Source organism: Crocodylus porosus, unplaced genomic scaffold, assembly GCF_001723895.1.
Source record: "Crocodylus porosus isolate Cpor-Errol unplaced genomic scaffold, CroPor_comp1, whole genome shotgun sequence".
Lineage (NCBI taxonomy): Eukaryota > Metazoa > Chordata > Crocodylia > Crocodylidae > Crocodylus > Crocodylus porosus.
The window spans coordinates 5,604,869-5,619,168 of record NW_017728948.1 but is presented as its reverse complement, the minus strand read 5'-3'; the positions used below and the strand labels follow the sequence as shown (position 1 = coordinate 5,619,168).

The 14,300-nt window shown below is 43.5% G+C and overlaps 1 non-coding gene across 1 annotated transcript; it reads right to left on the bottom strand.

Moving 5' to 3' along the window:
• Nucleotides 1-12,236: 12,236 nt before the first annotated feature.
• On the bottom strand, nucleotides 12,237-12,329 carry TRNAI-UAU. The gene is given in 2 exon segments: nucleotides 12,237-12,272; nucleotides 12,292-12,329. It is a non-coding gene; the product is annotated as a tRNA-Ile (tRNA).
• Nucleotides 12,330-14,300: the final 1,971 nt, after the last annotated feature.

Below are 14,300 nucleotides of genomic sequence, written 5' to 3'. Positions count from 1 at the left end.
CAATTCTAGTTCTTAAGCAGCTTAGACCTACTTATGCTGGCTGATGATTTTACCATTTGTATTTAATTTTGTGCCTCAAACCAATTTTAAGATATGGGCCATTTAATGTGACTGAATAAGCTCTGGTGCAATTTGAACCAGAGTAAACTAATCTGGATGTCACTGTCTACACAGGCATTTCAACACAGTAATTTACTCTGGCATTGGATACTACTTGTGTCTCATGGGCCTATCCAACAGCGCAGTAAATTAGTCTACCCCAGCCTAATTCTTGCACATGTGGAGACAGTGCCACTTTACTGTGCAGCAAATTAGTCTGCTGTGCATTAAAGCGCACATGTAGACATGCCTGGGATGTTCACGTTACTTCTTGTACCATACTGTAAGTTGTTATTGTGCATAAGATGCTGAAGGATTATTAGCCATCCAAATGATTTGCAGAGAAGTCCCAATGACTTTCTTTCACTGACCCCCGCGAACAAGAGCTGATGAAAATCCATCTCAGGCAGGAAACATGCCTTCTGTCTCTCACTCGTTCAGATGCAATTCTTGAACAGCGAGGCTCTACTCAGAAATGGAGTCTGATTTCTTTTACACTGGCATAAGTGAGAGCAAGCACAGGTGGCGTCAATGAAATTGCAGTGTAAAACGGATACATAGTAAGTGAGGTCAAAATCAAATGTGCGTGTGCGCATTCATACTTTATCAAAACACAGAGGCAAAAACCCCATTGCTTTCTGGCTGTCTTTGTGTATTCATGAATTTCAGGAAGAATGAATCAAGATAGAGGGAAGCACAAAGAGATTGAGTGGTACTGACAAGAAGTAGTTGGGAACAATGGTATTTAATGCCAAAAAAGAGGCCAAGAGAGGATTCAGAGGTAATGGCATGGTATGCTGAAGGAGATAACACAGAGGCAGTCAGCAAACAAGCAGTGGAAACACAGTCAGCAAAAGACAGACAAAATGAAAAGATCAGATGAGCGATTAGGACAATAAACATCACTTACTGGTATATGCTCCCATCTCTGCACACATACAGCTCCTATTAGAGCAAATGGGAATGACAGCAGGCATGTGTCTTTAGAGAATTAGTCCCTTTTTGAATAAGGGAAGAGGATCTATATGGGCTATGATCTATTTATCTAGGTAAATATATGGCCCCTTCCTATAATAGCTGATGGCAGAGAGAGGAAGGGCACTGCTAAATTCAAATGGCAGCACCTGAGATCACACAGACACTTCTGCAAAGCAATGCTGCGGTTAAACTTGGGCTCCAATGAAATCCCTTGTATATTCTCCTATTGAGTCCAAGGGGGCCAGGATTTCACCCCAAGAACTAAATGCACTGATTTAAAACTTGATGGGAGGGAATACAGCTTAATGGGTTAAACAATACTTGGAAACTATGAGTTCTGCTTCTGCCTTGGCCACCAACTTTCTGCATGATTGCTGGTAACTTAAGACATTTAAACTCCTTCAAGCTTCAGTTCTCCCTTGTGTAAAGTGGGGATAACAACAAACAAGGCTGTATTTTTCCTTCTCTTTCAAGGAAAACAATAGCAATTTTCCGTGGGGCCAAATGACACATTTCGTATGGCACTGCTCAAATTTCATAAACAGGTATTTTATTTTAGAGGCTACAACCAAGCAAACAATGCAGAGCTTGAAATATTTTCATACAAGCAAAAGAAACACAGATAAAGCGCAGTCTTGTGTTGTTGAGCTCCTTAGAGCTTTATTCTGGCAAAAGAATTCTGAGCGTCAGAGAGAACGTGCTCAAACCCATATTGAATATTAATAACACTAATAAGCATCAGTTCAATATTTCTGCCTACTTGAGTGCAGCCTGATGCAGCTGGCTGCATAAATGCAGCTTGCTGTTGCTGATTCTGTGTTATCTTTTAGCAGCCATCTGAAAAGGGTCTTAAATTGTTTGCATTGTGGACTGGTGCAAAAATCCTACTATCCCTTCGTCAGATCTGGGCAGTAGTGCAGCTAAGGGGGCACGGGGTAACCCACGCATCAACCCTAGGCAAGGGAGGCACAAAATAATAGCAGCTACTTCACTGTTGGCCCAGGTTCCAGCATCACCAGCTGCATGGACACTGCCCTGTGTGCTACCGGCACACAGGGTCAAAATCATAGCTAGGAGTGGCAGCAGAATTTGCAGATATTACCATGTATTATCTGACAGGGGTTGCAATGTGAATGCTTCTGCTATGGCCCCCATCGGCAGAGCAGTGGCCAGCAGGACAGAACAATCAAGACAAACTGAAGATGCGAGACACCCGCTGTACGACCATCCCGCAGCACACAAATGATTGAGGTCACACAGGAGCTTCCTCACCAGCACCCAACCTCTCAATGCCGCACCCAAGGAGACACGGCTACAGATGTGGAACGAGAGGCTGAAGAAAATACCTGATAGTGGAAAAAATGGACACTGCAGGAGCCAGATCCTCACCACCAGGGTCTGATGAACTGTGGCAAAGAGGCGATGTCTCAACTGCCTACACACTGCGTTGGGCGCTCCAAGGAACTAATGAAGAAGTGGGGCAACCAACCACCCCAATGTGGGGTGACATTGGTTCAACTACCTGTGTCTCCTGCACAGAGCCTCAGATGATACAACACCTGCTGCAATCCCCACCGCTTGAAGGCACATAAAAGATCTTGCAAAGTACAAAAATAAGCACAAGCATGTGTAGCAAAATGGTTAAATGCAGTGTAGAGACACAAGATGACAACCATAAGGGGTGCAGAAGTCTCGGATATATTCTACCCTAGGGGCTTGAGCCTACAAGGTGGTGATTATTATTGTTTATGACTGGAGAGAGGTGGTTATGCGTGTTAATCTGCAGTCAGGCGGAAGGCAGGGCAGGGTGGCATCTTGGAGACTGAACAGCCCCCAAAATCATGAGATTTCATAAGCAATGGCCTACTTTGTCAAATGCTATGGATGGACTTGCAAAGACCAGGGCTACTAAATAGAGAGGAGTGGCATAATTTAAATACAAAGGGAGGGAGAAAAGGGGAGGGGGGAGGGGAACTACTGCGAATGGCAAAGGTGGATTGAAGAGCTCATAAATTCACAGCATCTGATACAGTAGAGCGTCACCTACAAAAGCATATGCCTTTCTGAATAAGTTAGTCTCTAAGGTGCCACCTGCCCTGCCTTCTGCCATTATGTATAATGCTTTTGTGATGTTCTGGTCCTGAATCAGAACCCCAATAGCGCTAGATAGTGGGTGCATCTACACAAGACACTACAGTGCAGTAGCAACAAGCTACTATGCCATAGCTCATTGCTACCATGCAGTAGTCTTGCTGGGCACTAACTGTGTGCTGATGTGATGCTACTGTGCAGTAGTAATGAGCTACTGCGCAATAGCTTGTTGCTACTGTGCACTAGCTTTGGAAAAAAATTTAGTACAGCTATAAATGACTGCCCAGTCACAACTACACAGTCCACCGTCATGCAGACATGGTCAGTAAGTCTGAACAGAACAAAATTTGGCCGCAGTCCCACAGAGGTTACCATCAAAATATAAAAGACAAGGGAAACCAAATGGATGCATGGCTCTCAACTAGCAAAGCATTCACACATCTACCCAACTTTGAATGTAGAAGTAGTACCACTGGCTCCAAAGGGAATACTGTTGTACTTCAAGCAAAATACTTGCTTAGTGTTTTTTGTGGGGTCAAGGACAGAGTGCTCAGCACCCTGTCAGGTTAAGCCATAGCCTGCCCCATCTGAATGATGTTGCTCTTTCCAGTCATCTCAACTGGCCCTTTCCTTCCAATATAGATTCCAAGCGATTTTCACAATAAGCAAAAAAAGCTGCCTTGAAGGTATGAATTTTATATGGCACAGCTTAGAAGAAGGAATACAAATCTCCCTTTGTATTCATTGTATGGACTAGATATGCACTTTTCTATTTCCCCTTTCAATCCACGCCAGCTGACCCCTAGGTCTAATATGACAGCTGGGTATCAGCAGGACTTATCTGCCTAGGCCAGAGCATCTGTATTTACAGCCACATTCCTTTTCTTGTAGCTACCAGCTGGTAGAAATGTGGTAGTCCATGTCGGTAGCTCAGCTGACATTTCCATTATTAAAACCAAAGGCCCATCAGCATTTCATAGTTATTTCAAATACCCACCAACCAAGCTATAGCCAGACTACATTACAAAAATGGTTGTATGCCAATGGTACTTACAATCACCAGCAGTTGATCGAAATACCGTAAGGCTAGAAACAAGGACCCCTGACCCATGCTAGTTGGCTCCAGCGGGTTTGGCTAATTACTAGCTGCTATGCTCAGCTACTTGCCTTCTCAATCACTACTTGGCTTGTTCAGTAGTTGGTATCCCTTTGCTAGGAATTGCTCTATACCAGCTGGGGCTGGGACAGCTCATTACAGGAGTTGTGTTGCTTATTTCTTTCCAAACTTGGAAATTATAGCATTCTCATAGCTTACTCCTTTCTTATCTCACATAGGCTTAGTTCAGCATGACACAGGTCTAAGCCTCAATACTGTAGCTACGAGGGGGCAACCCAGCCACATGGCCAATAGCCCAACCACTGACGGTACCAAGGGCACAGAAGTACACCTGCACTATGCACAGCTACCCAAGAAAACACAGGCACTTGTTTTTTTCTGATTCCTAAATACTTCCTGGCCACAGGAAGCACCAGCAGTAGAGGAGCCACTGTACTGCTGTAGAGCACCTTCCTACCTGGAACTCACCTGTTTTTGCTCACTGCCACTGACCTTAGGGCTACTTTATATTGACAGTGCAACATAAAATGACTGTAGTGCAGCTCAGAGCCCACAGGGTTGTTCAAGCAAATGGTTAACTTAATGGTTTGCATCAAATCATCATGATTATAAAAATTTCACGGCCCTTACAATACCTGCCCCATAGGGTGCTGTGAGGTTTATTTAAATTACTGCTTGAAGAGCACTGCAAGATATTTAGACAAAAGGGCAACCTGTTATTGTTCAGCTTTCTTTGCCTTAAAACGTTAGTGCACCTTTGTAAAATGTCATGCCTTTCTAGATAGTGCACTTTTGAAGCCTTCCAGCACCAGGAAAAGATGAGGACCACGCTGTCTCAGCTATCGATTTGTAGGAAACTATATACATCAAAAAATAAAAATAGAAATAAAAATAATAAAACACCCGGCATAATCTATTTCAGGACAGCTTGCTTCATCTCCCACAGCAGGTTAATTTACTGCAGAAAACAAAACTGACAGAGGACGACAGCTACACCGCTCCTCTGAGAAAGAAGGTCTCTGTATCTTGAAGCACATTTTTATGAAACTCTAGAATGGAGCTGGGCCGGTATAATTGTTTCCAGAGAGACCAGTGGTATTTTTTTAAAACTTATTTTTTACTAAAAAATAAAGGAGAAATTCTTAACTCATGGAAGCACAGTGTGGAAAAAAAAGCCCTTGCAAAGTAAGAAACCCTGTCAAGACTAAACAACTGAATGCTGGCACCTGAGAATTTTTGCAAATCAGTGGGCACATCTACACGTGCAATTAATACGAAGCAATCAACTTTGGAGTTTATTGCTCCAGGGCACTCTGTATGAATATGTGCCTGAAAACAATAAACTCTGGAGTTTATTGCTGTTTGAATGTACGCCCGGGACTGCAGCACATCAAGCTGGGTTGGAGCAGCCCCAACCCGCAGGGAGTCCAGGGGGCCAACCTGCCAGCCTGGGGCTGCTTTTGCCAGCTCAATGTGCTGTGGGGGTGCTGGCTGGGGCATGGAGAGGAGGGCTTCCTTGTGATGCTAGTGGGCAGGCAGCCCCTCATGCCTCAGCCAGCCAGGGCAGTGTCTACACGTGCGCTGCTGCTGGGTTATACTTTGCAGCAGAATAGTACTTGTATTTACAAGTGCTATCCATCCTGCTGCGGAATATATTAGTTACCCCAGCCTAATAGTAGATGCCAAGACATTTAAGACATTTTTAAGGAAAACTTTTTAGTTCTTTTTTTTGCTGTTGTTGGAAACTACCAGTTGCTTTCTGCAATCATCCAGTAGCATGGAGGCAGGTTTCCTTAAGAGCATTTCTTACCTGAGAGGTCTGTAAACTTGCCTGCCAGTCAGGTTTCCACTGCCATTTCACCTGCCCACATCCTTGACAGACTCACAAGGGACCAGATGCATAGGCCTGGATGCGACCTCCTTGATTTTCAAGTCCAGCTCTCTGCTATTATGTGCAAACATGTCATATAATTCTGTTCATGAACTTAGCACTACCTCCTAGTACTGGTTAGGCTTTTTTTTTATTCCAGTGCTTTAATTGGAAGGCTTTTCTTATGGATTCCTCTGATACTTAGAAGCCATCTGATTTCCAACCTAAATTTATTGTTGGTTGATTTATAGGCATTTTTTTTTCTTGTACCAGTGTTGTCTTTTAGCTTGAACAGTTCTTCTCAGTATTTGCTCCCATTCCCCCTCTCAGCTTTTGCTTTGGTAGGCTAAGCAAGCCAAGGTCTTTGAAATGCATCTGATAAGATGGGCTTCCCATTCCTTTGGCCATTCTACTAACTCTTCTCCTTTGAAGTTCCAGTTTGACTTCATCTTTCTCGAGCTTGGGTGACACAACGAGACAACTCATCCTGAAGTCTTGTAATCCTCATTATTCTAAGGGCTTCAATTTTGGGGACTGCAGATCCAGCTAACTGGCAGTCCTGGATGTCCCGGGCTCCTGGAATCCAAGTTGTTGCCGTGCTGCAGATCCCTGAATTGAAAGCTTCCTCCATCAAGGTTGATCATCATGGTGGGATTTTCCCAAGTCACAGATGCCCCAGTAATAATGAATAAAAAATCTAACGACCAGCTTGGCCAGATTCCCTGCTGCTCTGTGGCAGTGGCCAGCAGTGAATCACATTAAATTTGCGTCAGCATCTGCTGAGGTGTCTATTTTATTTCCAAACACCATGTGTTGGATTTCTCCAACATGCAAATTTCACAGAATATCTATTTTGTTGGAAACAATGTTTCTTTTTATTACAGATCAGAACAGAACCAGATTTTGACATGTTGAAACCTCCCATGAGCCATAAATCCTGAGTTTTGACCAATCCTCCTACTGTCATTTTGCCTTTGCATATTGTACCTCTTAATCTTTAAAAACTGTCTGAGCTAGAAACCATTTTCAGGACACTGTTATAACTGTTTTGCAATTCGACCGTTAGTCATTCTGTCCATCCATCCTGCATCCATCCTTTAATCTTTTAATTGCCCAATAAGTGTATCCCATTACCTTTGGACACAATGAAAACGTTTTTGCCTCCCTTCCAGAGCCTGGTCTGCCCGAGTCATTGTACTTCTTTCATTATCAGGAGGTTTCCCTGGCAAATATGGCCCAGAGGAATTGGGAATGGGCAGCTGTAGGAAATGACTTCAAATTACATGATATTTCAAAGGAGGTTTTCTATATGCAGGACATTAATGACCATTGTTCGGAAATGTCGTATGCCATGAGCGCTAGAGCCAAGTCTGTTTTTGACCATTGTCTCAGGGCTCAACGTCTTGGTTAAACAAGAAATATGCAAGTAAATTCTCCCTTCTGTCAGCCATAGGTGGGAAGGAAGATATCCCTTTCTCTTAAGTCCCCTGCTGAATCATGGGTTAGTCAGGGAGGACTTAACCCTTTCTTGGCTGCTTTGCCCTCTCATTTGCAAAGAATGCCTATGGCGCCCTTGGAAAATACTCCCCTTATGTGAAACGAGGATATTGTCTTACCACCTACAATGAGGAGCGTTCTCTAAAACATTTCAACATCCTCGCTGCTCCTGGCAGATTCTCAGAACATGCACTGAAACAATTTAAACTGACATGCAGCAAAAAGCCTCCTACGGATTCCCATTAGAAAGTGATTGTGTTTTTCATCTTAAACAAAACAAAAAAAAAAGACTTTGTATTTGACTTCCATCTTTGGGCTCTATAGTGAAGGCTCCTTTATGTACCTGTCAGTGATATAATGCCGCTTCACAAATAAGATCTCCTCTAAGTATCTGTCTCAACTGATTCAATATTCTCGTACTGCATAAAAGTAGTCCATTGTCTGAAGAGAATAGGTTATTTAATTTTTGAACAGCCTGTCAGGGACTCCTACCATGTGTGTATGCACATTCGTTGCCACTATAAAAGATCCATCATTTTTGTATCTCAACAGATCACTTTTCAGACGTTAGATAGTTAATTCATACACCACTGTACTTAAAAAAAAAAAAATGAAAGGGTATATTAGCCTAGGAGACAATGAAGTAGCTATAGAAAGTTTGCACCTATTTAAATTAAGAGGGTTGGCAATATAGCTAGGACTCATTCACAAAGAGCCTTTGGAATGGACACATTTATAGTCTAGAAAGGTCCAGATACTTTTAGGTTTGTTTTTTTTTAAGTGAAATTTTCCAGTAAATCTCTGTGAATGATAGGTTACAGTGCTCAACACACATAGAATCAAATGGGAAATGGGAAAGGTGCATATTATAAACTCCGGTTTTAGCAGATGGGGTGCCGCTGTCCACTTTATTTGGGCCTTTCCTTGATAGATTAGGTGGATGATTTTCAGGCCTCATGTGCATGAGGAATGACAAGCAGGCTCTAAATGGAGGTAGCTCAAATCGATAGCAGTAACCTGAGGTATACTACGAGAATAGGGAAGGCAGTCTGAGTTTTCACTCGGGGTAGGAGATTAAGTTAAAGATCTGTTGACAAAAAAAGCCTGAGGCTGGTGAACACTAGGGGCACTAAAAGCTGGTGTATGCAAGAGGAGAATCTGGTCTAACTGGCATTATTCAAACTCAAGTAGTCTCACAATATACCAGGAGGTAGGGAAAAAAAAGCAATATGACTTATCTAGGGCTTTTTCAGCCCAAGCCAGCAATGCCCAGCACAGGAGGCCCAATTAAGCGCGTTTCAAAGCCATCCTTTAACTAGGCATGTATAGAGAAGACTGCAACGGGCACCACAGATAACGGGAGACAGAAAGCCTTAAAAAAGTAGGACTCATAACTGAGAAACAGTGTGTCTTCTGATTTGCCATCCCATCCCCAATAGCAGTCGGGTGGAAATGCTGACTATGATAATCTTGAAAAGGCCAGAGGCAGAGTTCTCCATTAAGGATGAGCAATCTGCAGATGGAAGGCACTCTATTCAGAAAATGCAAAGTATTACTGTAAGCCTGATGGGATAGGCTGCCCTCATTTATGCTGTTTCCTACTGTATGAGCAATTGTCTCCATCACGGCCGTTTGATAGTTCTTTAGAACTACTCTGCATTATCTAGGAGGTGACACATCTTGGCAAATATCAAAAGATGACTCTGGCTGCAGTTAGCGCTGCTAATAAGAACTCCTCGAGGCAGCCCAGGGACTGGTTTTTGAAAAGGCAATCTTAGCTTTGCTATATCAGGCTCATCCAGTGCAGGATAATGCAGTTATTTTCTTTATTCCCTGGAGTTTTCCATAATTTGCACAAGTTATGGGTCTGGGTCCAATTAAAGCAATGAGGACCTCTGATGACAAGAAAATCTGCTACAGCACGTTGGAGTATTAAATCAGAACTAACGATTGGCAGCAACTGGACCAGTTACTTGTCAGGCAAGACGGTAAAGAAAGCATTAGAAAAATACAAGTGTTGCCCAATGCATCTGGCTGGTTTAAGGATTCAGAATACTTATATTTGGTGGCCACAAACTGTGACGTTCCCGACCTTCCAATTAGATCTGAGTGACTTAAAATTACAGCAGGACTATTTTCTCCTTATCTACTCTATCTAGGCCTTTATCGAGGTGCCAGTCACCCTGTCCAGGCACTGATTGTTTCTAGAGAAAACTCGCTGTTTCATAATGACAGCAAAGGTGAAGTCCTGGCCTGGTAGCGTGCATTCCAGATGCTGGGAGCGATATAGGTGCGGAAGGACTGTTACCTACTCCATATCACAGTTATACACCCTAGATGCTCTCTAGAGTTAGTACATTTATCCCCTCCCATTTGAAGCAGTAGCTCGCGTTCAGAGAGAAATTAGTTTTACAAAGTAAAGGGCTAGTGCAGTTTCCTTTTCAGGAACAAGGGTGCTTCCTTCTCAGTGTGCTGCCCCCCTGGAAGTGGCAGATGGTAAAGTTGCAATCCTGCTCCTGGAAAATAAAGAAACAGCAGCAGATTGCTATCACAAATGTTAGTTTATCATTAGACCTGACAAGGAGACAGTTAGCAGGGAGCATGTATCCACATGGGAGGTGAGGTAATGGCAGCAGAAACATTAGGCTTCTGTGGGTCACATTTTTATAGCTGATGGCAGAAAATGCAATTAGGGAAGCAAAAAATTAGATTTAGCTACTTCCCATTTATAAACACGCAGGCTCATTCTACGTTTCATGCTGACTGCATAATCAAACGCAAAGAGTTGTCTTTTTAATCTCTGTACATTGCCCAGAGCACTCAGTGGACATGAAAGCAAATAAATAATTTTCTTCATAGGCCTCAGTCAAGATTTTTTCTGAGACATCATTTATTAAGCCAAGTTCCAAGGACTACATATGACAATCAGTTAGAGATCTGAACCCGTTAGATACTAATGCAAGAAGCATGGGGAATAAACAGGAGGAATTTGAGGTCCTAGCACAGTCAAGGAATTACAATGTAATTGGGGTTACGGACATGGTACAACAGTTGTGGGACAGACTAGAGGACTGTTACCGATGGGCGAAGCCTGTTGAGGAAGGATTGGCAGAGGAGAAAAGGAGGAGGCACTCTTCTCTATATGAAAGGCAATGTATACTTTTTTGGAGGTCCAATGCAAAGAGGAAGGGAGGCCTGCTGAAAGTCTCTGGCTAAAGTTCAGAGGGGAGAACAGCAGGTGGGAGGGTCATGGTGGGCATCTGCTACAGGACACCAAACCTGGAGGAGGAGGTGTATGAGATCTTTAAACAACTGACAGAAGCTTGCAAATCACAGGATCTGGTTCTCATGAGAGACTTGAATTACTGGGCCTTTTGCTGGGAGGGAAACACAGTAGTGCACAAGCAGGCCAGTGTACTCCTGGAGTGTGTTGGGGATAAATGTTGATACAGGTTGTAGAGAGGGGGGAAGCTCTTCTAGACTTGCTGCTCACAAACTATGAGGAATTGGTTGAGAATCTGAAGGTGGAAACAGAGCCGTCCTTTTGAGGGGGGCGGAAATCGGGGTGACCATCCCAAACTCTGCACTCTGGGGGTCACCATGGACAGTGTCGTACAGGCCCTGCCGGCTGCCGTGCACCACCAATTGCTGCCAGCTCTGCACTCCGGCTGCTCGCCATTCCTCCCCGCTGCCCTCGCACAGGCCTGCACAGCCTGATGTGTCCCAGGCCCCGTGCACCCCTAGGGTCAACTCTGGGTGGAAGGTTACTTGAGTGACAGTGACCAAGGAATGAAAAGAGGGTGAGAGACAGGAGCGGAGGGACTCAGAGCCCTACAGGGAAGGCAGGAGCTAGAGCCCAAGTTACCAAATCTAAAGGGAATTGCAGGGGCAGAGTCCAAATCACAAACGGAGTCAGGGACCGAATTGGAAATCGAAGCAGAGTTTCTGAAAGCTGGACCAGAGAAGTAGAGATGAGCAGGGTCAGAAGGCAGAAAACCCCGAAGTACAAGACGCAGAGAGGCTCACCACAGTGGACTTTGAGGCAAAACTGCTGGCTGACCTCCGGGCTGCTGCCATAGGTGGAATAAAATGGGAAGGCTTTCATCCTCAGCCCCCAGGTAGGAGGTCCTAGCAGTAGATGTCTGGTTTGTCAACCTGGGCAGGGCTGCTGGTTAGAGACTCTATCAGGTTTGGCCAGCTGAGCAATTTGTTGAGGCTGGGCTGCTTATTCGGGTCCCTGGTACCTTCTAGCTCTACTTTCCTGTGCTTCAGTGAAGCAAGATTCAGGTAAGGCGTGGAGCTCAGAAATCTTGGTTCAAGTCTTATTTCTATCAGAGACTCCATTTTTGAATTTGGGAAAGTCATGGAGGCCCAGATCCTTAAATGAATTAAGTGCTTAACTTTTAAGGATTTCACTGGTAGTCAGGTGTCTGGCGAAGATTTAGGCTTTTATGTCTTTGTGCCTCTTTTCCCCAAGTATAAAGTAAAAATAGACCCTTTTATAGATTCATAGATTGTAAAGCTGGAAGGGACCTGGGAAGATCATTGGGTCCAGCCCCCTGCACCAAGCACGAAAAGGTCAAGTGCTCCAGGTGAGGCTTGAACTCACAACCTTGGCATTACCTACCCAATACTGCCTTATAAGTACCACATGCTAACCCATTGCACCACTGGAGCACTTTTTTGAATGTAGGTACCTTACATTGAAAGCATTTTTTGGGAAGCAGTTTCATACTAATCAGTATATATGAGTTCCAGCACATTGAGATTCTGATCTCACATAACAAGAAGCTAAAGGTTTATTTTCTACCATAACTGGTTTCATGGAAGGAGGATTTGGGTTGTGATACTATAGTATTGCTAGTCATACCTTTCTGGACTTGCCTACTGTGGAGGGCAGCATTGCCTGGCCAGGATGGGCCCGAGCATGTTCTAGCTACACATAGTCCCTCTGCCTGGTGTGATGGATCACTGCTGTGCAATAAAGGGCAAATCCTTATAGATTAGATGGGTGGTTTGAAGGGTAGAAAGAGCAGTTCGATCACAATTCAAGAAGGTGAAATTCAGGCCTGTGCCTAGGACCAACGCAAGCCCAATGCTCTACTCATACCCTCAAGAGGATGCAGGACATAACAGCAGCATCATTTTATGTTGAGCATTTGTACAGCTAATTTTATCCCAAGGAGGATTACAAAATTTTTGTTTAATTTTTTTTCAGGGTTTCTAAGTGGGTGAGTAACTGTAAGATCATACAGACCCAACACTTTCACCTCCATTCGGACCCTCACTTTATTGACACAGGTAAGGCTTGTTTTGCTTGTTTTCTCCCACTGGCTGCAATTCAGCCATGGCATGCACAGAATTGGTTTGCAGAGTTCAGTTGAACATTTCAATGAATATTTCCCTTTTTCTCTCTTTGAGAGAAAAAGACCATTTTAAAACAAAATGATTTTGAAATAAACCATTCTTTACATCAACATTTTCATTTTTATCCAAAAATGTATTGTGCCTTTTGGTTACGTATCTAAATGCAATGAAGCAAAGAGAAAGTTACAATATTAAAATTATAATTTTTAGTACGGTAATGCCTACACATGCCAAGAAAGTCTGGGGAAGGGGTACTAATGTCTTGCATAAGTAAACAAACACAAACAAGCATGTATGTGTGTACATATAGCACTATACTTGCACACACGTTACCAAAAAACCATCAAGAGAGTATACAAATGTTGAAAAGTAAAGCTCTTTAAAATTAGAAGGGTTGGGTGAAAAGTGGTAACTTTGAAATTTGTGCATGTGAATGGATTTATGCTTAGAAGTAACATCTGATTATTCATTGGGATAGCTGAAAAAAATATCCAGTCACCAAAATTCATCCCGCTAAATGAAGATTTTTGAGGGACAGCGTTGTCGGCTGTCACTGCTTTCACCAGGTAGATTGTTTTTTTCCTAGGGCAACCTTGTCCCCAGGACAACTTAAACAATAAAACAGGCAAATACACAAACAACAAATGGGTAAATCAAAAGCTGTGGTCCTTCCTGAGACCCTGAGATTGCAGGCTTACCATTCAGCACCACAGCCTTCCCTCACTACCCTCTCTGGGAGTTTTAAACTTCCTCTAGGGCCAGCCAACCACCCCTGTCAGCTGGCCCAGAGCTCCTAGGCAGGTAGGCTATTTCCCTTGAACCCCCTACTGCTGGGCTCCAGCCCCTGAGCCATGCACCTTGTTACAGGCAGATTAATGGCAGATATGCTGCAGACTGCTCAACTAGCCATGAGGACAGTATCTACATAAATTGGACATTTTCTCCTCTTCTGTCAGGGAGCATAGACTGATTCACAAATCATCCTCTGCATGCTCATTACCTGTAGTTACACAGCCACAGATTTTTTTTTCCCCCAGCACAGCTTCAGTCTAGGAGCCAAAACTTCTTAGGCAATTTAGAAAATACAACTAGAAGTCTATCCACCTCTTTAGGTAGCTAACTACCTCTGAAAACCTGATCATGAGGTGCTTTTAAAATCCTGCCTCAAGATTTTGCCTTTCTTGTGCACTTCTCTATTCTCATGTTTATCCCATTACATTAATGGAAGCCAAAATGCTAGCAAATGCTCTAGTTAATGTTTTTCACTACATACATTTCAAG